This window comes from Saimiri boliviensis, chromosome 1 (genome assembly GCF_048565385.1).
Source record: "Saimiri boliviensis isolate mSaiBol1 chromosome 1, mSaiBol1.pri, whole genome shotgun sequence".
Lineage (NCBI taxonomy): Eukaryota > Metazoa > Chordata > Mammalia > Primates > Cebidae > Saimiri > Saimiri boliviensis.
Genome location: NC_133449.1, coordinates 146,208,347 through 146,235,142, shown reverse-complemented (window position 1 = coordinate 146,235,142; position 26,796 = coordinate 146,208,347). Strand labels below are relative to the sequence as shown.

The 26,796-nt window shown below is 51.6% G+C and overlaps 1 protein-coding gene and 1 pseudogene across 5 annotated transcripts in view; both read right to left on the bottom strand.

Annotated features, from left to right (window-relative positions):
• The window catches only part of ST3GAL2 (ST3 beta-galactoside alpha-2,3-sialyltransferase 2), a 60,855-nt gene extending 36,595 nt beyond the window's left edge, over positions 1-24,260 (bottom strand). For 3 of the 5 annotated variants that reach the window (XM_074406239.1, XM_074406234.1, XM_039480445.2), the window contains exon 1: positions 23,955-24,256. The gene's annotated coding sequence lies outside the window, so the exon portion shown is untranslated. Of the gene's footprint in view, positions 1-22,059; positions 22,499-23,954 lie in introns of those variants that run through there. The other 2 variants (XM_074406251.1, XM_010350644.3) reach the window with 2 other exon arrangements.
• On the bottom strand, positions 999-10,252 carry LOC101048592 (large ribosomal subunit protein eL6 pseudogene; annotated as a pseudogene).
• Positions 24,261-26,796: the final 2,536 nt, after the last annotated feature.

Genomic DNA, 26,796 nt, shown 5'->3' with positions numbered 1-26,796 from the left:
TATCAGACCCTGCTCTCTAGGGCTTACAAACTAATTTGGATCCCAGGCCAAATCTGACCCACATTTATTAAGATCTACACAGAAACTAAAAAGACATGTATGTGCCTCTCACTTAGAAACCCAACCAACTCTGAGGGTACAGAGACCATGCTATTTAATTCCTCATCTCTGAACCACTATAAGGCCTAGCACTGTCCTGCAAGGAGACATCAATAAATGTTTGCCCAACTGAGGATCATCTCTCTGAATAAGCCCAGGGCTATAAAAATCAGAAGAAATGATGGTTATAAAAAAAATGCTTTGAAACCATTTTTATGAATTATATAAGTATGTACATGAAAGTGATAATTATATTCTGCCCCCACTTTTCCATCTCTGACATTCTAGAAGTGAGAGCTTTCTCTAACTTCTCTTGGACCACCCAGAAACATGAGGCCTCAGGTACAAACCAGATTGAACAAATCTGAGCCTGTGGGAAACAGGTGTGCTTGTAAAGCTGAAGCAGCTGCCTGGACCGTAACAGGGACAGTGGGGACCTACTGCTCTTAAGGGCCCGGGAACACACACTGCTGCTGACCTGGAACTCCTGCGGCTCACTCCCCTAAGATCGCAGGCTCAGTCCTCCCAGCTGGGGCTTTCCAGATCACTCATCTGTTCACCTCAGCTCAAAGCATCTCCAGATAAACAAAGTACCTAGAGAAACTTGCATTCACATTGTGGGTTTGCCACTTGTCAGCTAGTGGCCATGTAACTTGTCTCATGGTCCTGATCTGTGCAACGGAAATAGCACCCAACTCAAAGGGGTTCTGTGAGGATTATATAAAGACACATAAAGCACTGACTCTGTGGCTATGGTCCTAGGTTGGGCAGATTAAAGGCCACAGCTCTGCAAAGTTCATGGCCCTGGATAGGCATCACAAGGAACAAACACCTCCCACACAGCCCTGACTCTGGCTCCATAGCACCCCAGCACTTCCCCGCCCGCCCTTCCCATGTCTGGCTAAGCACAGGTACCCTCCTCCCCACAGCCCTGCTCCCAGCAGGCACCAGCCTCCAGGAAGGTTGTAGTTTCAAGGCCAGCTCTTCCTTAGTTGATCCTTACCCCTAGACCCAGCAGAGGAGGGTGTGCGTCCATTCTGTGGGACTCGGCCATGACCCCTTCCCTAGTCCCCACTTTAGCATACCATGCAAAGCAGAGACCTGACCTGAGCTGGCTCTAAATGGCTCCCTGAGGCTTGAGGCCAGAGAACCACAAGCCAGGAGAAAGAGTCTAGAATACAAAGCTATTATAATAAGGGGTTTCTCTGCAGGGCCCAAAGCCTTAGACATTAACAGAGGCAGAAGATGGGTGGAAGACCCTGAAGGTAGGAGACAGGGAGAAACCCAAGTTTCCTGGGAGACTTCTGGAGGAAGTGAGAAGTGGGATGAATAAATGATGGTCCAGGGGAAGCCAGGGAGGGTCTGGAGAGTGCAGGGTGGCGTGGGGGGGTTGTTACTATCTCCCAGCCCTGCCCTTTCACTGCCTCCAAGGGGCCATTAAACTGGACCACACTACCTCCCAGGATGAAGGGACTAAGGTGCTGACAGTTTGCTCTGATTTCCTTTAAAGACAGGATTCAGAAAGCCGTGCAGCTTGGCTGCTCATCACTGCTTATGATTCTGATCTTGGTCACACCACAGATGTATAATAAGGAGCCACCGAGGAGCTGTCAGGGTCCTTTTTTCCCTTCTGCGCTTGTCTGCATGTCTGGAGTATGCTTTGAATCACAAGAGAAAAGCAGAGGATGCGTGCGTTCTGCCAACAGTTATTGATCGACACCAGGCAGTGGCAGCCAGACTGGGAAGATCCCTGGCCGCCTCCCTCATGGTCAAGGGCTGTGTCACTGACCCCTTAGCCAAGCCCTTCTTCCAAAGGCCTGGTGGCTCCCTCTGGAAACAATCAGGCCAGCTTCCTGCTCTGTCGAGGAGCACAGAAATGGGCTCCTCTGTTTTGAGGACTTCCTGCAAGCCCTCCAGCCTACTACAAAGCCAGGGCTCCTTGGTTTTGACAGCCAGCCTTCCGCCAGGAGGGCTGGCCTTCCAAAGGTAGCAGGGGCAGCTGAGCTCAGAGACTGGCAGCTCAGGGTCCCAACTGTAGCTTTCCCCTCTGTAAGGAGGCAGAGCTGATGACAGGAACACTTAAGTACCAGTGGGGCACTGCTGCTGAGGGCAGAGCTAGGGCTTCAAGGAGGAAGAGGCAGGTGCAGTCCTGCACCGATAGCACCCCTCGGCAAGCAGGACCATGCTCCCTGCCAAACTCACCCTCATCAAAGTGGGCCCTCCTCAGTCTTCACAGAACATGGGTCAGTCCACTCCTCCCCAAGCCCTGGCTTCCCCAGATACACAGAATAGCCTGGTTGTGGAGGTCCAGGTTGGGTGTGAAAGGGTTAGAAAAGAACCTCTGTGCACTCCACTGTCCTCTCCAGAAGAGGAGTGAAAGGGCAGCAAAGTGAGCAGTTTCTCCAGGTAACCTTCAACCCTCTAGCAGGAAATCAGTTCATAGCAGCAAAGCCCCCCACACCATGGGCTTCCTGGAACAACCTCCAGCAAGGGCACACAGCAGGAGGAGGAGATTCCAGGGCGGGAACATAAACGCTCTCCTAAAAAGCCGAGCCAGGGCAAGTCACGTGAAGTGGCAGGGAGGGCAGGGCATTCCCTCCCCCTCTCCCAACTCTTGGATGTCAACATCAAGGACTCCTGACTCCGGCCACTCTGCCCCTCGCCTAGGAGAAAGCAATGCGACTGGTGCTTCTGCTGTCTGCCACTGCCCTTGCCTGCCCCTTCCCAAGGCTGCACCATGGCAAGGGGCTCTGGTCTGGGTCCTACCCTCCCTCTACTGTAAGCTCTGGCAGGTTGGCCACCCTGGAAAAGGTCAGACCTGCTAGACCCCAGCAGGGGCTGATGCCAAGGGGCTAAGCTAGGGCACCTCCAAGTCCTGCCCATGCATACCAAGGGAAAGAGGAGACAGGCTCTGGAACCTCCAGGCCACAGTCCTTTCTGCCCAGAGTTGAAGAAATGGACTTAAAAACCCAGCATCTATCCCCAGATCCTCTGAGGGATGTGACAGTATGGGAGAGAGTACCAGGAGAGAGGTCACAATCCAACCATCAGCACTGCAAACCTGCAAGACGGGCCCAGGCAGTGGGGGAAGTGACTGCTTCAGTTAAAAGGAAAGCCACAAAACAGGGTCTGTGGAGCCACTGCATAGGCACAGAGGCCCTCGGGAAACCAGAGGGCACAGTGATCTGGCTGGCATTCTGAAACAGGCTCGGCACAAAGCTCCAACTCACAGGACAAGCTAAGCCCCTGAGAATGCTGGGAGCATCTGGGACATGAGGCCCTGAGGGTGCAGCAGCCTCGGGTCTCAGAGGCTTCCCTGTCCTAGACTGGTGACCAGAGGTCAGAACAGTTCACCTGCCTCGCTAGTAGTGGTGAAAGTACACTTGAAAGTACAGGTGAAAACAGGCTCTTATCATCAGCCACAGTCATGTGCCTCACCTCCTCCACAGGGCCAGTATGACCTCTGCCTGTAACCTTTCAGTCCTCCGGCCCAGCCAAGCTCCAAAGGTGGGGTGTGTGCCAGAGCTGCTGGGGCCAGGCAATATGGTGAAGGTGGGGTGTGTGTCAGAGCCGCTGGGGCCAGGCAATATGGTGACAGCAACAGTCCAGGCTGCAGGCATGGAGGCCTACTTTGTACCAGTCGAATCTCTCCAAAAGGCTCCTGTGTTATCAGTTGGGTGGGGACAGCACAACTTGACCCCCCTTCTTTTTTTTTTTTTTTTTTTTTTTTTTGAGATAGAATTTTACTCTTTCACCCAGGCTGGAGTGAAGTGGCATGATCTCGGCTCACTACAACTCCATCCCCCGGGTTCAAGTGATTCTCCTGTCCCAGCCACCTGAGTAGCTGAGATTACAGGCGCTTGTCACCACGCCCAGCTAATTTTTGTATTTTTAGTAGAGACAGGGTTTCGCCATGTTGGCCAGGCTGGTCTCGAACTCCTGAACTCTGGTGATCTGCCCATCTCCACCTCCAAAAGTGCCAAAAGTGCTAGAATTACAGGTGTGAGCCACCACTCCTGGCCTTGACCCTCCTTCTTAGTCTATCCTGCCCCTACTTTTCCCTGTGAGGCAGTGGTTCTTTTCATTACTTGGGACTGCAAGTGAACACGGAGAATGAAATGGGTGTACTGTGAATGCCAACAAGCAGCAGCCTAGAGTCTGGAGTCTGGAGCCATGTCTGGCTCCTGGGCCCCACCCAGATGCTAAGCAGGAGGCAGAGCTGATGCCACAAGCTGGAAACTGAACTTTGTGGCCATGATCTTATCTACTTTCTTCATTAACATGTGGTGGGGGTTTTCTTTCCCCCCAAACCTAGAACACTCTTTCCTCCAGCCTACCCAAAAAACTTCCATCAACCAGGCCAACTTCTAACTTATCAGTTACTATTCTTGTGGCCCAGTGGGAGGAAGGAACCAGGTGGGGAGATGTCTATAGTTTCTGCCAAGATCAGATGTTGGAGAAAGCCTTTTGTATGGCAGATCATGGGCTAAGCTGGCCTGAGCAGTATGACAAGAGGTAGGTCATATTACAAGGCCTACTTGGAACAAGACTGCGCTCCTAAAAGGTCTAGTCACACAGATGCCAATCCCCTAGGAGACCTAGGGAAGGAGGCATCCCTCCCTTCACCACCACAGCCAAGAGCCCTGGGTAGAGAAGAGAGCAGAACAAAGATCTGACCACAGGATGGTCAAGTAGTCTGGAGAGGATTCCTGGTGGCACAGGAGAGGCTTCCTGGTAGCACGGGCTCTAGAGGATAACCTAGACAGGAGGCAAGCCAGCACTAGGAGGCCACAGAGCCTGACAAAAGGGCCTGCAGACATCTGCTGGCCCTGGTGGTGGTTATCTCCTGGAAGGGGAAGAGCAGGGCAGGGTCTGAAAGCCCTGGAAACAAACCAGTAACCTGTTCTTTGTGAGCCAGGCTGTTTTTATTCTTCACACACTCTATCTTTAGCTTTCTTTTGCTCTCCTTTTATATTTAGTAGTGTCTTTTGGAAAGGTGAGTCTGTGGCAACTATGCTAATGGAAACTGAAGGAAAGTGTTTGTATCCATGCTTGGACCAGAAGATTAAAGGGAAGCCATGTCCTCCCACCTGGCCCGGCCCCTCCAGAGTAAAGGTGAAGAAACACAGAGTAAAAGACAGAGGGAACCAGAGGTGAGCCCCTTGCTCAGCTGCTCTGTCCTATGGACATTTCCTTTCCAACAGGGACCCTGGTAGTTCCAGCTAAGAAGAGAGGTCATCATGAGCCCAAGGCCAGCCTGGTGCCACCTGATAACTTCAAGCACCAAGCCCGCAGGTGGCTTTGGGAAAAATCACTGCCCTGCACCCTGCTTTTCCCTGCTCACTCAGGTTCAGCTCTAGAACGTGGGCTGGGGAGGATAGTGCCCCGAGAGCCCAGCACACACCTGCCTTTGGGTCTCCCAAGCTCCAGCTGAGGAGTATTCCTCTTTCCTGAGGAGCCGACGACAGGCTGTGACCTACTCAGGCAGGCTCCCTGGTTGCCAGGGAATCACTTTACCACCTCTGGAAAGTGGCAATATCAGCTGCTGTGAGTAGGCCCAAAGGGGGCCTTTCCCTGGCACTGCCTCTGAGCGTCACCCCTGGGTGAGAAAAGTGAGAGTGGGGGAGGCCAGGGCCCCTCCTCAGTCCCTGCTGCCCATCCTCAGGAGTGGTCTGTCCTCCTGGATCTGGCCTAAGCTGAGTTATAAGCTCCCTGCCAAGACAACATCCATCGTGCCATGCACTACTGTTTCAACTTTGGGGGGATGTGGAAGGGAGGGACACACAGACCTTGGTCCATTACCGTGGCCTCAGGGAGCTGTCTTTGTTATCTGGCTTTATTATACAGCTTGGGGTCACAGGGATTGCCCACATGATGGCGCTGTCAGGGACTGGGGCTGTGCAGGGATGACCTGGGGGCTATGAGGAGGTGGGGGCCCAGGGCCCACTTTCAGGGCCCCCCTCTTTCTTTGAGATAAAGTCTTACTCCAGCCCATGCTGGAGTACAGTGGTGGGATCATGGCTCACTCCAGCCTTGACCTCCTGCCTCAGCCTCCTGAGTAGCTGTGACCACAGGTGTACACAATACCACCTGACTCCACTTTCAAGCTATTTGCCTCCCCATTGTGAGGCTAGGGTATCCCCACCCCCACATGTGATTAACTCATACCTATGAGTTATCATTTTGTTTGCTGTTATTGTTTTTGTAAAGCCAGGGTCTCACTATGTTGCCCACGCTGGTCTTGAACTCCTAACCCCAATTCTCCTGTCTCAGCCTCCCAAAGTGCTGGAATTTTTTTTCTCTTTTTTTTTAAAGGTAATCGGTTATTTAATTAGATTATTAGGACATTTAAAATACCAATTTGTGAGGATAAAGTCCATTTGTTAGGGCAAACACAGATCACAGGTAGCCCTGGAGCTGAGCAATAGCTTTGATTTTTGGTAAAACTTGTGAGTCCACAGCTTTCTGATCAATCTTGCGCTGCTCTGTAATCTCGTATTTCTCTTTTTCTGTGTCGAAGATCTCACCTTCCTGGTGTCTGGGCTTTCGCAGCTTCTTCTTCTTGAAGTAAGCATCAGTAAGATGTTTCGAGATTTTTACATTGCTGATATCAATATTGGTTGAGGTGGCAATGACAAATTTCTGGTGCGTTCTTCGCAGAGGAACTCGATTGAGGACCAGAGGTCCAGTCACAAGTAATAAGCCACTAGCCAGCTGCTTCAGGAAAACCACCCTCTTGCCCCTGTGGCATCCAGTGAGGATGATCAGAATGGTCCTGGGGGTAATGCTGGCTCGCAGTTTTCTCACGTGCTGACTAAAGGGTTTTTTGCCGTGGCTCAATAGCTTTCGAGGCACATCTTCAGTAGGATAATACCGAGGCATTTTGCAAAGTTTAACTACCCGGGTACCGCCGTTTTTGTCACTACCAACTGGTTTTGTAACAGTTGCGAGAACCTTCTCCTTTTTCTTTTCAACCTTGGATTTAGCCGCTGAGTACGTCCTCTTGTACATGGCCTTTCTGGAATACACGGCAGATCGGGAACACCTGCCAATTTCTCTGACAAGAACAGGATTGCGGCTGCAATGGGGCTTCCCCTTCATGGGCTTTTTAGCCTTGAGGTTACCCTTTTTCACTTTGCTACCGGCATCAGCCTTCTTGGCTTCAGGTTTCTTCTCTTTAGTATCCGGCTTCTCAACTTTTTCACCCGCCATCTTGCAAGATGGGAAAGAGCCCAAAGTGCTGGAATTAGGGGCCTAAGCCCATAATGCACCCAGACTGCACTAACATTTTACAGTGAACAATGGCCCAATGCTGGAGGACCCTGATTCCAGAACTGGCTGTGTTCAATAGCAGAGTAGCTGTAGGTCTTTGGGCAAATCATACCTCTCTGGGCCTCAGGTCCTCCATTTGTAAGATGACCATGCTAATACCAGCCTGCTAACCTCACACACTCCCTGCAAAGATGAAATGAGCAATGACCGTAGGCTGTGGAGTGCTAGATACCCAAATAACATCGAGTTTCAGCCTCACAGAGAGGAAGGAAATGGGGACAAGAGGGGACACTGTGGCTAAGCCAAAGGCCACAGGAATGTGTGAGACAGGGCTGGGAGATCGGTTAGAACCTGGCCCCAGACAGAAACAGGCAGGGTCCTCTGAGTGCCGAGCAGGAGAGGCGGACAGAGGTCAGTCTGGGCTGGCAGATAGTTCAGGAGAGAACTGGCTGTCAGCAAACATCTGAAGGGCAAGAGGAAAGACACAGGAGAGGGAGGCTCAGAATAAAAGCATCCAGTTCCAAACTTCACTCCCGAGAACCAAGGAGCTGGTGAGCACTGCCCCAAAGCTCCCAGACGTGCCAGCATTTTGTTAATATACACATAATGCCACACCCTCAAAGAGCCCAAAGCCCTCATGAGGCCAGCCTTGCCCTCCGGACCAGAGATCCCAGCAAAGTGGCTCACCTGTGTTTAAGACTGAACTGAGGTCTTAAGTCAGAGGCTCAAAGCCCAGAGCACACTGCTGAGCTCTTAGTACAACACCCATTCCTGGCTCTGCCAAGCTGAGTCAAATACCTGTCCCCTCACAAATTGGAGGTGACGGAGAATTGAATTCAGAAGAGCACCATTTTTATCTTTCTGTACCTGAAACTGGCACCAATGTCCTGGGCATACTCTTCCAAAGGAAGAGACAGATGGGGAGCATGACTTGCCCCAAATCCCCCAACAGAATCCAGAAAGCACAGCCACACCAAAGCCATGTCCTCATCCCAGTCCCGGCAAGAAACAGACAAGGAGATGGGTGGGCATTCAGGAAGCTGAAGTCACTGAGGGTCTGCGTCTCAGACAGAACCCTTCCTAACACCAGCCACTATACAGATCACCCCCAGGCCATTAGGAGAAAGAGACCATTTGCCAAAAAAGTCAGCACTTCAGACCAGGGTCCAGGCTCATGACTGTAATCCCAGCACTTTGGGAGGCCATGTTGGGCAAATCACCTGAGGTCAGGAGTTTGAGTCCAGCTAGGCCAACATGGTGAAATCCTGTCTCTACTAAGAATACAAAAAATTAGCCAGGCATGGTAGCACATGCCTGTTGTCTCTCCTACTGGGGAGGCTGACGAAGGAGAATTGCTTGAATCTGGGAGGCAGAGGTTGCAATGAGCCCAGACGGAGCTACTACACTCCAACCTTGGCAACAGAGTGAGACTCTATCCCGAAACAAACAAATAAAAAGTCAGCACTTCACACTGGAAAGAGCCCCCTGCCTGCAAGTCACACAACCTGGTCTCTTGCTTCAGTTCTTCTGCCTCCTGGTTTGGGGACATTGGGCAAATTTCTCAACTTCCACTTCCTGATCTGCAAATGGAATGACTCAATGATTTTAAGTTCCATTCCACATTCTAACATTCAATTTTAACAAGGTAAATTAATAAATGGCAACAGAACTAGGGCAAAGCAAGGTCTCCATGGGTCAAAATGGTACCTGGCACTGCCTCAACATATCACATCTTTTATTTTTAATTTTAATTAATTAATTAATTATTTTTAGACAGTCTCACTCTGTCATGCAGGTTGGAGTGCAGTGGAACAATCTTGGCTCACCTCAACCTCTGCCTCCCGGGTCCCAGTAATTCTTCGGCCTTAGCCTCCGGAGTAGCTGGAACTACAGGTGCACGCCACCATTCCCAGCTAATTTTTATATCTTTAGTAGAGACCCATCATGGTGACCAGGTGATCCGTCTGCCTCAGCCTCCTAAAGTGCTGGAATTATAGACATGAGCTGCTGCGCCCAGCCTATCACATCTTTTTTATGTTGCCCAGGCTGTACTTGAACTCTTAGACTCAAGCAATCCTTCCACCCTAGGCTGCCAAGTAATGGGGACTATAGGCATGCGTCACCATGCCTGGCTCAATACAAAACATCTTCATCATGAACAATAGTTCTTTGGGAAACCATCTCTCTCCAGCTGCCATCTCTGTGCTCTATAACCCAGGCTTGGGTGCTCAGGGTACCAAATGCACCCAGCCACAGTACGTGGCCTGGGGTTGTATACAGACTCCATTTCAGAGTGAACCCAGGACTCTTGCAGGCATCCTAAGAAGAGATCCTGAGAGGATGGAGACCTGTGCCACGAGCAGGCACCTTCTATCACGTGGGAACCAAGAACGGCATCATTTTCCCCACATGCAGCCAGACACACCCACAGGCACCTGAATAAACGATTTCCCTTTCATCAAAGGGTACTTTAAATTGGATTTTTGGCTGGTGTAATTAAAGAAGTACAAATGATACAACCTTGCACACATGTACAACCATTTTCCATTCAATTTGCAAGAACTTTATAAAGCTACTTACTTGACATCTGATGCACAAGGGCTGCCCTGAACTCGCCCTTAAAATCCCCACCCTTGGGCTGGGCATGATGGCTTATGCCTGTAATCCAAGCACTTTGGAGGCCAAGGTGGGCGGATCCCCTGAGGTTGGGAGTTCAAGACCAGCCTGACCAACATGGTGAAACCCCGTCTTAAAGAAAAAATAGAGGCTGAGGCGGTTGGATCACGAGGTCAAGAGATCGAGACCATCCTGGTCAACATGGTGAAACCCCGTCTCTACTAAAAATACAAAAAATTAGCTGGGCATGGTGGTGCGTGCCTGTAATCCCAGCTACTCAGGAGGCTGAGGCAGGAGAATTGCCTGAACCCGGGAGGCGGAGGTTGCGGTGAGCCGAGATTGCGCCATTGCACTCCAGCCTGGGTAACAAGAGTGAAACTCCGTCTCAAAAAAAAAAAAAAAAAAAACAAAGAAAAAATAGGCCGGGTGCGGTGGCTCAAGCTTGTAATCCCAGCACTTTGGGAGGTCGAGGCGGGTGGATCACGAGGTCGAGAGATCGAGACCATCCTGGTCAACATGGTGAAACCCCGTCTCTACTAAAAATACAAAAAATTAGCTGGGCATGGTGGCATGTGCCTGTAATCCCAGCTACTCAGGAGGCTGAGGCAGGAGAATTGCCTGAACCCGGGAGGCGGAGGTTGCGGTGAGCCGAGATCGCGCCATTGCACTCCAGCCTGGGTAACAAGAGCGAAACTCCGTCTCAAAAAAAAAAAAAAAAGAAAAAAGAAATTAAAAAAATAAAATAAAATCTCCACCCCTGATAAGTCAACGCAGCTCAGAGGCCCACAAGAGCAGAAGTGGTCTGGGTACCAACGTTCGGGGATTCCTGTAAGTGGCTCAGTTCTGGCCAGGAAGTCCTTCTCCAGCCAGGGACACTGCCCAAACATTCGGATGGTGAGGGAGACCCTGACTACATGATCTTCCAGAGTGGCCTAGAGTAAGCACTGCCCACCATCAGAGTCCCCCAACCACAGGGATGCCTCAGCAGGGAAGGGTGTCATGCCTTTTGCTGTCGAGCCATACCTTGAACAAGGAAATGGTCAGGAAAAGAGAACATGACCATGAATATAGAATGTAACAAGAAGTTAGGATCCTACATTCCATTTCTCATCTTGCAATGCATTATGGGGTTATGGGGGCTAAAACCTTTTTTTTTTTTTTTTTTTTTTTTTGATGAGTCTCGCTCTGTTGCTCAGGCTGGAGTGCAGGGGCACAATCTCGGCTCACTACAACCTCCGCCTCCCAGGTTTAGGTGATTCTCCTGCCTCAGCCCCCGGAGTAGCTGGGACTACAGGCACATGCCACCACACCCAACTAATTTTTTATATTTTTAGTAGAGATGGGGTTTCACCATATTGGCCAGCCTGGTCTCGAACTCCTGACCTTGTGATCTGCCACCCTGGCCTCCCAAAGTGCTGGAATTACATTCGGGAGCCACTGCACCCAGCCCTCAAAAGTGTTTTTCGGCCGGGCGTGGTGGCTCATGCCTATAATCCCAGCACTTTGGGAGGCCAAAGTAGGCAGATCGAAAGGTCAAGAGATGGAGACCAACCTGGCCAACACCGTGAAACCACGTCTCAATTAAAAGAAAAAAAAAAAAAGTGTTTTTCGACCTTTAAGAATTATCTCTGGGCCAGGCGTGGTGGCTCACACCTGTAATCCTAGTACTCTGGGAGGCCAAGGCAGGTGGATCACAAGGTCAAGAGATTGAGATCATCCTGGCCAACATGGTGAAACCGTATCTCTACTAAAAATACAAAAAAATTAGCTGGGCATGGTGGTGCGTGCCTATCATTCTAGCTACTTGGAAGGCTGAGGCAAGAAAACTGCTTAAATCCGGGAGGCAGAGGTTGCAGTGAGCTCAGATTGCACCACTGCACTCTAGCCTGGCAACAAAAGGGAGATTCCGTCTCAAAAAATAAATAATTAATTAATTTTTTAAAAAAAATTGGCCACAATAGAAAAAAAAATTATCTCTGGATTTCCTTTTGTTTTGAGAAAGGGGCTCGCTCTGTTGCCCTGGCTGGAATGCAGTGGCACAAAAATGGTTCACTGCAGCCTTGACCTCCAAGTCTCCACCAATCCTCCCACCTCAGCCTCCTGAGTAGCTGGGATCACAGGTGTGTATCACCATTCATTCCCAGCTACTGTTTAAAATATTTTGTACCAACAGGATCTTCCTGTTTCCCAGGCTGGTATGGAACTCCTGGGCTTAGGCAATCCTCTTACAGCATCCCAAAGTGCTGAGATTACAGACATGAGCCACCATACCTGATCATCTCTGGCTTTTCAAATGATGCCAGTCCCTCCCCTAAATACCAGACCCATCCATCCCACTAATTTCTGGATGCTATCCTTTTGTCTGTTTTTTCTTCCTTTTTGTGAAGAATGGGGTCTCACTACATGGCCCAGGCAGGTCTCGAACTCCTGAGCTCAAGCTATCCTCCCGCCTCTGCCTCCTTCAGAGCTGGAATTACAGGTGTGAGCCACAGTGCGTGGTTCTGGATGCTATTCTTTAGATGATATACCTTAGAGGTTTCCCAAAGTATTTCAAACTCCACCTGCCCCAAATCAAACTCATACATACATAATCCAAGCCCCTCAAACCCAGTCTTCTTTCTGTATTCCCAATTTCTGGGAAAGGAACTCCCATCCATCTAACCCTGAAACTTGAGTTATATGTGACCCCCTCCTCCTCAGCCTCTCACAGCCAATCTATTACAAATCCCAACTGATTTTTACCACCAAAATGTCTCTCAGATCTATTTCTTGCTCCATCATTCCATCCAAGGAAATGTCATCCTTCACTTCCAGCAGCCTCCTAACCACTTAAGCCCCAGATCTACTAAACAGACCGCCTCCAATTCCTTCTTCATAGGGAACCCAAAGTGGTCTCCACACAAGCAAATCTCATCAGATCCCCATTTCTAATTCAGCCAGACCTCCCAGTGCTCTGGGGTAAAGGCCCCAGCTCTGGCTGGCTGAGCTGCAGGGTAACCCTGAGACCAAAATGGAAGAGAAAGATCTGGAAGTCATTACTCTGTCCACAGCCCTGGCGCCACTCCTGGGGAGGCTTCAAACTCCTGAGTCAGGCTCAGAATGAGCTCAGTCTTGCCGGGTTTGCCCCCTCCCCCAGTGCAGAGCTGACCGCAGATGGGAAAGGGAACCCGTGGCCAGGCAGGGGAAACCCAGCTGGGCTGAAGCCAGGAGCTGTGTATTTCAGGAAGAGGTGACAGAGCTGCAGCAGCACCACAATCAACTGTCAGTATCTGTGGGCCCAGCTAAGAGAAGGCAGCTATCTGGGATTTCAAAACTCAAGGAATCTGTTTCTTCCCTCTTATCAGACTGAACTTTGGCAGCCTTGCAGCCGGTGAACAAACAGCCCTTAACAATCCCTCCCACAATCCCTATAAGCACAATTCTTTGTGACCAGCCCAGCCCAGCCAGAGGCTGCAGGAAAGCCTACCCCTTCCTCCCTCTTAGGGTGGGGCTTGGGGCCCATCTCTCCCCATACCCTTCTATCCTAACCCTCCTTCAAAACAATCCAGGAGGCCGGGAGCAGTGACTCAAGCCTGTAATCCCAGCACTTTGGGAGGCCAAGGCGGGTGGATCACGAGGTCGAGAGATCGAGACCATCCTGGTCAACATGGTGAAATCCCGTCTCTACTAAAAATACAAAAAATTAGCTGGGCATGGTGGCACATGCCTGTAATCCCAGCTACTCAGGAGGCTGAGGCAGGAGAATTGCCTGAACCCAGGAGGCGGAGGTTGCGGTGAGCCAAGATCATGCCATTGCACTCCAGCCTGGGTAACAAGAGCGAAACTCCGTCTCAAAAAAAAAAAAAAAAAAATCCAGGAAATCTTATGCTGTGTTCAAACTGGATTCCCCAAGGTCCCCAAATGTTCCCAGCCTTCTCAGTTCAGACCTTTGTATCCTGGTATGTGTGGCCTTTTCCTCACTATCTTCCTCCTCTTCTCTACAATGACACCCTACCCGGCCCCTTCTAAGCGGGTTTTCAACTCCTCACAGTTCCGCCACGTGGTTGTGCAGCTGACCCAGCGCCTTCCAGGATCAGCCTGTGATTCCACCGCCCACCCTGGCTTTGGGAAAAAAAATCTGGCTAGAACAGAGCATGGGACATAAAGGGGTGTGGGGAGAACCTGGCAAAGAAAAAACCGGGAATCCTATTAACTTTCTTTCACCCCAGGGCCTAAATGGTGGCCAAAATAAGAAGGGAGGAGAGGGTCCAGATGGAGTTTTCTGCCTAAATCCAAAACAGAGCAGGAGTTGGAAGTGGGGGTGAGGAACTACTAAACACAGGGGAACTGAGCACAGCTCCCTTGGCTGACGGAGCCTGAGTTCTCCCAGGAGATGCCAGAGCGGGCTGGCTGCCGCTGAACACATCCAAACAGGTTAGGCGAAAGTTCAAGCCAATTCCCACAGACATCTGGACCTCATGATGGACTCCTAGGCCCCCAGTACTACCTCCTTACTCAGGCTGTGGCGCACTTCTGTCAGTCATATTGACCAGATGGCTTGAGAGTGAATCCCTGAGCACAGTCACAGATGAGGTCTCCCAGACTGAGAGAGGGAGTGACTTGTCCTGTGTCACACAGCACCAAAACCCTGTGGGCAGTGAAGGCAGCAAGAATCCTATATGCATCCACCTGGACCAAGCCCTGGACTATGTGCCCCCTGAGAATAACAAGCTGCTTCCCCTTGCAGACAAACAGGCCTGCCCTGAGGCTCCTGGGCCCTCGACCAGCCCAGCCTCCACCTGGGCCTCTGGACTGCCAATAGATAGCCAGCAAGCCTCACACTGTTCACAAAGCATGAGTGGCAGGGAGTGCCCAGGGACCCAGGCTGGGCAGGAACTGCCAGGACTAGCAGCATGAGTGGAAGATAATACACTACAAAATACCTGAGCCAGGTCTGAAGGGGCTGAGGAATGCAGACAGGTAGGTACTGCCACTTGAGATTAAAACTCACGCCGGGCGCGGTGGCTCAAGCCTGTAATCCCAGCACTTTGGGAGGCCGAGGCGGGTGGATCACAAGGTCGAGAGATCAAGACCATCCTGATCAACATGGTGAAACCTCGTCTCTACTAAAAATACAGAAAATTAGCTGGGCATGGTGGCACGTGCCTGTAATCCCAGCTACTCAGGAGGCTGAGGCAGGAGAATTGCCTGAACCCAGGAGGCGGAGGTTGCGGTGAGCCGAGATCGCGCCATTGCACTCCAGCCTGGGTAACAAGAGCAAAACTCCATCTCAAAAAAAAAAAAAAAAAAAAAACTCACACTTGGCCGGGCGCAGTGGCTCAAGCCTATAATCCCAGCACTTTGGGAGGCTGAGGCGGGTGGATCACGAGGTCAAGAGATCGAGACCATCCTGGTCAACATGGTGAAACCCCGTCTCTACTAAAGATACAAAAAATTAGCTGGGCATGGTGGCACGTGCCTGTAATCCCAGCTACTCAAGAGGCTGAGGCAGGAGAATTGCTTGAACCCAGGAGGCGGAGGTTGCGGTGAGCCAAGATCGCGCCATTGCACTCCAGCCTGGATAACAAGAGTGAAACTCCGTCCCAAAAAAAGGAAAAAAAAAAAAAAAAAAAAAAATTACTCATTCTAGATGTCTGCCTACTGCGGCTTTAAGCAAGAGTAAATTGCTTTTCAGGAACCGAGAAAAATCCTTCATCAAACAGCTGCCACTATGATCTTGGGCTGCACCTCCTTGATATAACTACTGACCTGCTCCCCATGCCTCAGCCTCTTCTGTCTAAGGAAGTGCCAGTGTTGGCCCCTGCAATGAGGGAAGCCTGAACAGGGTCCCCATTCCTCTCCTCACCATCTCCTCCAACCCATGAACCTGGGATCTCCTCTGGGCCATGCTGGATGCCCTAGGAACCAGCCAAACACTAAACGGGCCTGGATCCAGGGGAATACTAAACCTTTACTCTGGGACAGGAAGGAGCAGAAAGAGGGCCAGGCCCCAGAAACTCCCTTGTGGCCTCGCAAACCAAACCCGGGACACACACTGCTCCCTAGAGCACCCAACAGAGATGGGAACAGAGGAGGCAGGGGTTCTCTCCTCTCCCTTCCCTTTCCCACGCAGCCTCATTCCCTTAGGTTGCTGCCATCTTTTCTTGTGCAGCCTACAGATTCCACACAGGCTCATAAAAACTTTCACTTCCCCCTGAAACTCAGGTTCCAATTTGCTGCCTACATCAAATCGCTGGTACTTTGTGTTTAACTGAACTTGAGTAGGAACAAAGGTTGGGGAAACCTGACTAATCGAGCTGGGGAGATTCCACATTCTAATAATGTCCCTTGCAAACTCAAAGGAAGCCTGCAAAGAAGGCAGGAAGGAGGGAGTGTGGGGGAGGCAGCAGGGGGTGGAGCGGTGGGGGCGGCAGGGCAATCCCCTGACCTGGCCTCTTCTCACCCTCCCCTCTTCACTGTCAACCCTAGTCCCTCTAAGTTCCCTTGGCCACACAAATAAATAACTTGTTGATTTTTCTACACCAGAGTAGTTCCCTGTAGACCAATTAGCCATTAATGTTTGTTACCAGTTTTCTCCCTCCAAAAGCTGCTGACCTGCCGAGGCTGGGGTGTTGCAGCCTGGCCACAGGGCTAGGACTGCTGAGGCAGAGCATGTCCTTGGGTCATGCCTCAACACCTCAGGGTCCCCTCACCGCCCATGATCCCTGTAATGCCACCTTCTAGGAGGAGGGACCCCTTAGCCTGGGAATTAACAGCATCCAAAGAAAGAAGCTGGGTTGTTTTCAACATCTGATACCAGAACTATGTGTGTTGTGTTAATTATCACCATCATGTAAATAAAATCTAGCCAGGTGGGAGGATCACTTGAAGCCAGGAATTCAAGACCAGCCTGGGAAACAAGGCAAAACTCCCATCTCTGGCAGCACCTGTAATCCCAGCTACTCTGGAGGCTGAGGCAGGAGAACTGCTTGAACCCAGGAGACGGAGGTTGCAGTGAGCTGAGATGGCACCACAACTGCACTCCATCCAGGATGACAGAGAGAGATTTCGTCTCAAAACAAACAAACAAACAAACAAAAAACTCCCATCTCTAAAAAAAGAAAATACTTTAAAACTTAGCTGGGCACGAAATAGTGTATACCTGTAGCTGCAGCTGAGGTGGGAGGACCCTGAGCCTAGTTCAAGGCTGCAGTGAGCTATGCTAGCACCACTGTATTCCAGCCTGGGTGACAGACCAAAACCCCATTTAACATCATTGGCAAAATAAAGAAAAATTACATTTTTTTCTCTAGATTTCCCTTGTCCCTTGTTCACCTTATTGTACATGGTAGTATCCACTGCATTAATAGATGGTAAAACAGCACATATATTTGAATTGAGGGAAAGTCCTCTTCACTCCGGGAAGATGACCTGCTCTGAGATTCTGCAGGGATAAGGCACCCTTCAGCATAGCTCCTCCTGCCTCCACGCAAGACAACTCTTGCATGACGTTCTCTCCCTCCCACCCATTTCTGCAGCAGGAAACCACCAGTACTCAACTAGAAAGCTGGGAGTGCCCAAAGCCCAGCCTGTGCCCTGGAGCCCTACAAGGTCTGCAACTGTAACATGAGAGCTTGACAGTATGTTGTAACTACAACAGTGATTTATAAATAGCAACAAGAAGTACTCTACGCCAGGCATGGTGGCTCACACCTGTAATTCCAGCACTTTGGGAGGCTGAGGCAGGTGGATCGCAAGGTCAGGAAATCGAGACCATCCTGGCCAACACAGTGAAACCCCGTCTCTACTAAAAATACAAAAATTAGCTGGCACGGTGGCACGTGGCTGTAGTCCAAGCTACTCAGGAGGCGGAGGCAGGAGAATTGCTTGAACCCAGGAACGGGTGGTTGCAGTGAGCTGAATCGCGCCACTGCACTCCAGCCTGCGGACAGAGAGAGGCTCCATCTCAAAAAAAAAAAAAAAAAGAGGCTGGGCAAGGTGGCTCATCCCTGTCATCCAGCACTTTGGGAGCTGAAGTGTGTGGATCACGAGGTCAGGAGTTAGAGAGCAGCCTGGCCAATATGGTGAAAGCCTGTCTCTAATAAAAATACAAAAAATTAGCTGGACGTGGTGGTGTGCACCTGTAGTCCCAAGCTGCTTAAGAAGCTGAGGCAGGAGAAATGCTTGAACCCGAGAGGTGGAGGTTTCAGTGAGCCAAGATCATGCCACTGTACTCCAGCCTGGGCGACAGAGCAAGACTCCGTCTCAAAAAAAAAAAAAAAAAAAAAAAAAAGTACTCTAAAATGGCTGGTTAGGGACAAGGCAGGGGTCCCTAACAAGGATGGCATAACTGGAGGAAACTGTTTTCCCCAGACAGCAGGCAAAGTTCAGTCCCTCTCCTTGTGACATGTCACGTGGAGATATCTACCCTAATAGCTGATCCTCATCAGCTATTAGGGTAGATATTTTATCATTAATAAGCTTTATCATTAACAAGCATTCTGAGTAGAGAGGAAGGACAACTCCGTCTCAGAAAGCCGGGCCAAGCCCTTTAGTTGGTAAAGGCTCAGGTGTGTGGGAACATGGTGTGAGAGGGAAGCTGGGACATGGGAACTACAGGACAGAAGGGGAGGAGAAGCCCATCCAGGACTGCCTGTGGAAACAGAAGGGACGCAAAAGCACCGAGCTGGCAAACAGCCCCAGCTGCGTCCATGATGTAGAGAACCTCTGGGGCTTGGTGCTCCCCAACCCGCCCTGCTTCAGGGTGAGGCCCTCAACCTCAGACAGCTCACCAGGATTCCAGGTGTACCATCAGCACGAGCACACAGCTCCTCCAAAGCAAGGGCACATCACCTTCTCCTGAAACTCTTCCTCCTCCTGAGTGCCCCATTTCAGTAAAGGAACCAATTCCTATCACCAGGCACTGAAACTCCAAGCCCCCAGCACATCAAGTGTCTGTCCTGAAGATACCTACTTTTGCAAGCTCTCTAGACTCAGTCCCCTCTTTTCCACTTCTACTGCCAAGTGCCAGCCTTCGTGACATCTTATTTGGACTCTATCTAGTTGCCTATGTCCTCCCTCTCTCCTTTCCCTGTCCCCTTATGACCCAGCCATACCCTGCTGCCAGTTAGCCCTCAGAAACTAGTCAGACTAAAGCCCCCGACTCTGCCACCTGTCAGTTCAAGTCGTCATCCAACACCTGTCTGCGCTGATTTTCTGCAGTGTCATTTCCTCTCCTTCTGGAGATGCTTGCTTTTGGATGCAGTCTAGGGGTTGCAAGGGAACTGCCCAGCATGCCACCAGCCCTTCCCTGGCCAAGGAAGGGAACAAGGGAACAGGGCCCAGCCTGGGCCAACCAGATATTTCCTCCCTCAGATATGAATCCCAAGCAATGATGACAAAATGACTCAGCACAGCTGGAGCAGATGTATCCTGCCAACAGTGGTGCCCCGAAGAGACTGCCTTTGGTCCCTGCTGCACCCACTCCAAGACCCTGGAGGGGACCTGGGTCCTGAGTCATGGCTCTGATTTTATAGTTCCCACAGCTTTCCGAGAATTGTTTTCCTGCCAAAGTCAGCCAATTGCTGCTTGCAACCAAACAGGATTCCTTACTACTTTCTAAATAAATCCCCTATGCTCTAGACAAAGGGACAACTCCCTAAGTGTGCCCTGTGACAGCCTTTCTTTGTACCTGTTGGCCTGCACATCCCTCCAGCCCACAGGCACTGCTTGGAAACCTTCCCTTAGAGGACCATCCCAAATGCCTTTTCTGAGCCCTCTATGGGGACGACTTCGACCTCCTTTCACTGGCCACACAACTGCTGTGGATACATTGGTAGACTTGTCTCATCCCCTCCCAGGGGACAGCAACTTGGACATTACTGTTTCCTCCACAACACTCAGCAGAGTTCTCGGCTCAAAAAAACTCAGACTTGGCTGGGCACGGTGGCTCACGCCTGTAATCCCAGCACTTTGGGAGGCCAGGCAGGTAGATCACAAGATCAAGATCGAGACCATCCTGGCCAACAAGGTGAAACCCCATCTCTACTAAAAATACAAAAATTAGCGGTCATGGTGGTGCGCACCTGTAATCCCAGCTACTCGGGAGGCTGAGGCAAGAGAACTGCTTGAACCCAGGAGGCGGAGGTTGTGGTGAGCTGAGATCGTGCCACGGCATTCCAGCCTGAGGACAGAGCTAGACTCTGTCTCAAAAAAAAAAAAAAATGCCCACAGACTTTTGGGGGCAGACAATTAAGGTTTGCTGAGCACGACAAGGAGCAGGAACTAAGAGCAAGGGGTGTGCATCCGAAAGACGTGTTTCAATCCCAGATCTTCCTGCTATCTGTTTGGACAAGTCTCCTAAATTCTGTCTCAGTTCTTTATCTAGGAAGCCTCAGCAACAACGCCAACCTGTGAGGATTCACTAACACCTGAGAGCACCTAGGATGGTGCCCAGCTTGCAGCAAGCCCTCAATGAACAGCAGCCATTATTATTCAAGCTATTAGCAGCAACTGGTTTAGCAGCCACTCAGCTGGTGTTATAATCAGGAGTCCCAGGGTCACCATGTGACCCACAGTGTATCGTTCCTCAGTAACCCTACCCGGGTCCATATCTGCCTTATAAATGTTCCACTGACCTGTAAAACAACAGCTGGAAAATGCTTTGCAAAGCACAATGTAAGTGATGCCTCCTGCTTTTCTGAATTTCAAAGACTCCCAGGCATCCCGTCCAGTGTGCAGCCATGGCAGGACTCCACTTGGCAGGCATCCCAACTTGCTTGGTTGGGGAAACAGGCACAGGGCAGACGAGGGCCGGGCTCAGCAATTTGCTTCACTATGGTCACACAGCCACCTTTTTCCAGAGCCATGGCTCCTAAATTTCCTGCTTGGTTGTGGAGTCTTCCTTCAAAAAGGAAGCCTTTCTTCAAATAACCGTGGGGCAGTGTCCCCCCAATCATTGCCAACCCTGGGCAGCATCAGAATGAAAGAAAGGCCAAACCAGTGCAGCTGCCAAAACAGCCTGGTAGGAAAGTAAAGTGAAAGAAGGTCTCTCTTAAGACTTTACGTCTAGCTGGGCACGGTGGCTCACGCCAGTAGTCCCAGCACTTTGGGAGACTGAGGCGAGTGGAGCACCTGAGGTCAGGAGTTCAAGACAAGACCAGCCTGGCCAATATGGACACACCTGCCTCTACTTAAAAAAAAAAAAAAAAAGACTTTACATCTGCCTGGATTAATTTCTCAAGCAACTGTGATGACCCCAAACTAGTGGTTCTCAAAGTATTAGCTCCAGGGAGCTGGAGAGAGATGCAAATTATAGGCTCCACCCAGAGTAAACCAGAAGACTGGCATGGTGCCCAGCAATCTGTGCCTTAACCAGCTCTCCAGGAGACTCTGACTCTCAGTCAAGTGTGAAGGACCCTTCCCTAAACCTGTAACCATGAGACCTTCTGCCGTAACTCATTTACTGAACACACACTATGTGACAAGGACCGAGCCAGGTGGTGGTATTTCAGAAAATGAGGACACATTTGAAAAACATCCACAGTCTAATGAGAGCCAAAATCAAGTACACAAATACCATCAAAATAAGGCAGGAAGTGGTATAAAACAACGGAAAGGAATTCGTTTCTGACCCCTCTCCCCAGACCCTACCCCTCAGGTCTTCTTTTGCCATGAAGAGATGGAAAAGCCAAGCTGCCTAGCCTCCCAGAATCCCCAATCCTGGTACTGCAGACTCCTTAATCCTAGGTGCCCTCTCAAGAAGAGTGATCCTAGGCCGGGCACGGTGGCTCATGCCTGTAATCCCAGCACTTTGGGAGGCTGAGGCGGGAGGATCACGAGGTCAAGAGATCGAGACATCCTGGCCAACATGGTGAAACCTCGACCCTACTAAAAATACAAAAATTAGCTGGGCATGGTGGCGTGAGCCTGTATGTAGTCCCAGCTACTCGGGAAGCTGAGGCAGGAGAATTGTTTGAACCCAGGAGGCAGAGGTTGCAGTGAGCCAAGATCATGCCACTGCACTCCAACCTGGCGCCTGGCGACAGAGGGAGACTCTGTCTCAAAAAATAATAATAATAAAGTGGTCCTTACCCTAAGACTTGGCTGGAGTAGAAATGCTCCCCGGAGGCCACAGCCAGTGGTTCTTAGAAGCTTGATTTTATCTGGGATTTGCACTCTGAAAGTTCCCAGGAGCCGTCAGCATGCCACAGCACATCACAACAGTGCACTCCAGGAAGGGTCACTCCAACAGGCCCCTGGCAAGCTTGCAAGCAAGTGCGCAGAGGCAGACATAAACATGCGCACAGACAGTTGGCCCCTGGCCTCCCTTCCTCCATTCTCAAGTTACAAGGTTAAAAGCATCCTATTCACAGCCAAGGGGGAGGGCTAGGAGGGGGTTGCTGAAGCAGTGAACCATCTGGTTCAGATCAAGATTGTTCCTTCAGGACCCCACAGAACTCCTGGAGCCTCCCATCCCTCCCTTCCTCCGCCCATCCCACTGGGAAACTGGAGATTGGGGTTGAATGGATGACCACCCCCCCCACCCCCACAAAAAAAAAATCTGAAGACAACAAAACAAAAAACTAAATTATACAGGCAAGTCTGTGCCACCTCTCTGAGCCCTCGTTCCCTCTAAATCTTGAGCACCACGACTAAACTTGAGATCACCGCCCACAGACTCTGTGCCTTCCTCCAGAGATCAGGGCAACCAGCAGGCATCCCTCCCTGAAAGGGCAACCCCTCCAAAGTTAGCAGCAGAAGCAAGAATATGCTTGGGGGTGTGGTCTCCCAGACTCCCCTTACGCCACCATCTCCCTAAAGGCCAGTGATACGTTCCACCTCAGAGGGGCTTCAGAGCCCACCAGGCACGGTAAGAGGAAGGGGTGGCCAACCAGCTTCCGGACATCGTCCCAAAGACAAGGCGGGAGTGTAAGTTATTGGCCAGAGGCTCCAGAGTGCCCTGTACCCCCGTCAGAGGCTTTGACTGAAAAGAGGCCGCAGGCCCCTGTCTGCCCCCAGCGTCTCTCAAGCCCATTTCCCCAACACCACCTTTGACTCAGTCCTCTCTGCTCCTTTAGGCAGCAGTTAAACAAGAGGCAAGATGGGAGACGAGAGATGGATGCAGTTGGCAAAAGAGAAATCAAAAGGCTAACTTGAGCAAGCAAGCAATGGGTGGTGACTCCTCTACAGGCAGAGAGGGCCAGGAGTGGGCTATGAGAAGGAGGGAAGGGCAACAGGAGTGGCAGGAAGCTAAGCGGAGACTCAAGTGAGCTCAGCCCAGAGCTGTGGCAGGGGGTGGAAGTTTGGTCCAGGCACAGGGGAATGACTGGGGGGAAGAAATGACTTCCATTCCAAGGCAGAGAAGGAAGAGGAGAGAGGAGAGTTCTCTCCCTAAGGCCAGCCTGGTTCAGGCCAGCCTCTACGGGACTGGCGCATTGGCCAAGTTTCTGGCTTACGCCGTGCCTCAGTTTCTCCAAAGTAGGAAGGTCGAGCTATGAGAACTGGGCCACGAGGGTGGCTAAGGGGGCAGTGCCCGGTAAGGGAATGATCACAGGGGAGAGAGGAGAGAGGTGCTGATGGGGCAGACATGCTCCGGCCAAGAGAGGCCCAGGTGGAGCAGAAGCTGGCAACGCCAGCGGTTGGGGTACGAACTAGGGAGTGGACTGAACTCGGGACTGGGGCACGGAGCTCTTCTGAGGGCTGGGGCTGGGGGCCAGGAGCTGCCGGCAAAGAAGCGGAGCGGGAACTCCGGGAGGCTGGAAACCGCTGGACGTGCAGACCAGAAGGCGGGGATCCGGATTGAGGCCAACGCGCGCGGACCCCCGCCCACGCGAGGGAACCCTGCGCCCCTGTCCGGGGGAAGTTGCGGGGCGGGACCCGGCCGGTTTGGGCCGCTGGGCCGCGCCAGCTGCCCGCGCAAGGGAGATCTGGGCAGCCAGGGGCCCGGGGCGCTCGGCATCCCGCCCGCCCTCATCCCGCCCGCGCACCTCAGTCAGCGCCCGGCGCCGTGCGGGCCATGCTCGCTGCTCCTGCCGCCGCCACCGCCCGCGCAGAAAGCCGTCGCAGCCGGCGTCCAGACCCGTTAGCTCGCGGCTCTCTTGTCCGCTGGCCGTGGGCTAGTCCCGCCCTTGCCCGACCCAGCCCTCCGGAGCGCCGCCGCCGCCGCCGCTGCTGCCGCCGCTTCAGCCCGGCCCCTCCCCCCACCCCTGCCCGGCTCGAAGGGAAGGGTGGGGGACAGGGGCGTCTGCCCCCACCCTGTTCACATCCTCCCCGTCTCTCCCTCCCTCCGACCCCCGCACGCGCGCGGGCATGCTGGAATATGAAGTCCAGCTGGCGCTGGGCCGCTGGGGGTGCCCCGCGTCCAGGACTACATCTCCCAGAAGATAGCGCGCGCACCCCGGGGATTGTGGGCTTTGTAGTTTCGCTGGGGCTCAAGGGGTCTGCCGCTCAGGAGGGGAGAGGGAGGGGGATGGGAAATCTTCATTCTTAGAAGGCAGGACTCCGGCGGCTGGAGCAGACCGCCCCGAACCGGGTCGGATACCTGGGTCCCCAGGGAGGTGCATACTACCCTAGGACGCCTCTCAGATGCTGCTGTGGCCAGCTGCGGATAAGCCCAGCCGGAGGGCTCTGTTCCCACTCGCGCTCTCGAAGAGCCGCGACCTGAGGCCAGCTTGGATTGACGCCTGGTCTCTGCAAGCCGGAGCTGCGGTGGGGCCGCTGCGCCCTGGCCCTAGGGGAGAAAGACCCCATCAGCGGTGTGGGCGGGGGTTTGGCCTCGCTGGACTTCATGTTCCCCACCTGGGAAAAGAGGAAAAGAGGGCAGAGTGTTTGTGGGTTCCTCACCCACCGGGGCATCTCCCCATTGCAGGCTCTCTCTTAGATGCCCGTAGCTTTCTACTGTTGAGGGTAAAGTGAATGCATTTTAAATATTTTCCATGTCTTTTCTTAGCTCATCCTTTCTGTAACTTCCGCACCTAGTTCAAAACCTTTATGAAACTCCAGATAGACCGCAGTTTCACTCTCCAACAGACTGAAGTGAGGCTGAAGTGGTTCTGAATTTTGGTGTGTATGGGATCCTCCTGGGGAGGTTGTTCAAATGCAGATTGCTGCCCCCTACCCTCAGCTTCTGGTTCTTTAGCTCTAGGGCAGGAGCCCAGAATTGGCATTGCTACCCCGTTTCCAGGTGTCTCTCAGGCTGCCAGTTACTACTTTGATAATCTGATAACCTCTGCTGTTGGTGTTTGCTGCTAGCACACTGGTATTCTCTTTCAAGGATGGCCTTCCTGTGGGATAATTTATAATGACCTTGAAGAGCCAAACTTGGAAAGGCAGGGTCCCAGTCTAGTCCAGTTTAACACAGGAATGCTCTTTGTTTTTGCTCAAGGTCTCACTGTCACCCAGGCTGGAGTGCAGAGAGGAGATCGCAACTCACTGCAGCCTCGACCTCCCAGGCTCAATAGATCCTCCCACCTCAGCCTTCTGAGTAGCTGGAACTGACTACAGGCATGTGCCACCACACCTGGTTAATTTTTGTAATTTGTGTAGACATAGGGTTTATATGTTTGTTTGTTTGACACAGAATCTTGCTCTGTCCCCCAGGCTGGAGTGCTGTGACACAATCTCGGCTCACTGCAACCCCCACCTCCTAGGTTCAAGTGATTCTCCTGCCTCAGCCTCCTGAGTAGCTGTAGTTACAGGTGTGCACCACCACGCGTGGCTAATTTTTGTATTTTTAGTACAGATAGGGTTTCACCATGTTGATCAGGCTGGTCTCTAACTCCTGACCGCATGATCCACCCGCCTAGGACTCCCAAAGTGCTGGGATTACAGGCGTGAACCACCATGCTCTGCCAGAGACGGGGTTTTGCCATGTTGCCCAGGCTGGTCTCAAACTTCTGGGCTCAAGAGAACCACCTGCCTCAGCGTCCCAAAGTGCTGGGATTACAGATGTGAGCCACCATGCTCCGCCAGGAATGCTGTCTTCAATAGTAATAAATAAATCGGTGCACTCCCTAAAGGAAGATACCACTTGAGCCATCTGTCTGCAGGTGTTCCAGACCTTAGCCCTTGAAATTTCTCCTAAAGCTGGGAAGGTTTTTCTTGTGCAAGGTGGGCACCAGGGGCATGCCTGGTGCTACCTTCCAAGCTATGGATACAAGCCAGGATTTGTGATATCAAACACTAGGACAAGGTCAGTTCACCTCTGGGTAGGCTGTGACCTAAGACAGGCTAGGGGAGTGAGAGGTGGGGAGGCAGATTCCTGGCTTGTCAAATACTGAGAAAGGTTCTCTTTTTTTTTTTTTTTTTTTTGAGATTGAGTTTCGCTCTTGTTTCCCAGGCTGGAGTGCAATGGTGTGATCTCGGCTCACCGCAACCCTGCCTCCTGGGTTCAGGCAATTCTCCTGCCTCAGCCTCCTGAGTAGCTGGGATTACAGGCACATGCCATCATGCCCAGCTAATTTTTTTGTATTTTTAGTAGAGACGGGGTTTCACCATGTTGACCAGGATGGTCTCGATCTCTTGACCTCGTGATCCACCCGCCTCGGCCTCCCAAAGTGCTGGGATTACAGGCGTGAGCCACCGCGCCCCGCCAGGTTCTCATTATTTTTGTTTGTTTTGAGACGGAATCTTGCTCCATCGCCCAGGCTGGAATGCAGTGGCACGATCTTGGCTCACTACAATCTCCGCTTCCTGGGTTAAAGTGATTCTTATGCATCAACCTCCAGAGCAGCGGGAATTACAGGCATGCGTCACCACACCTAGCTAATTTTTGTATTTTTGATTGAGACAGGGTTTCACTATGTTGGCCAGGCTGGTCTGGAATTCCTG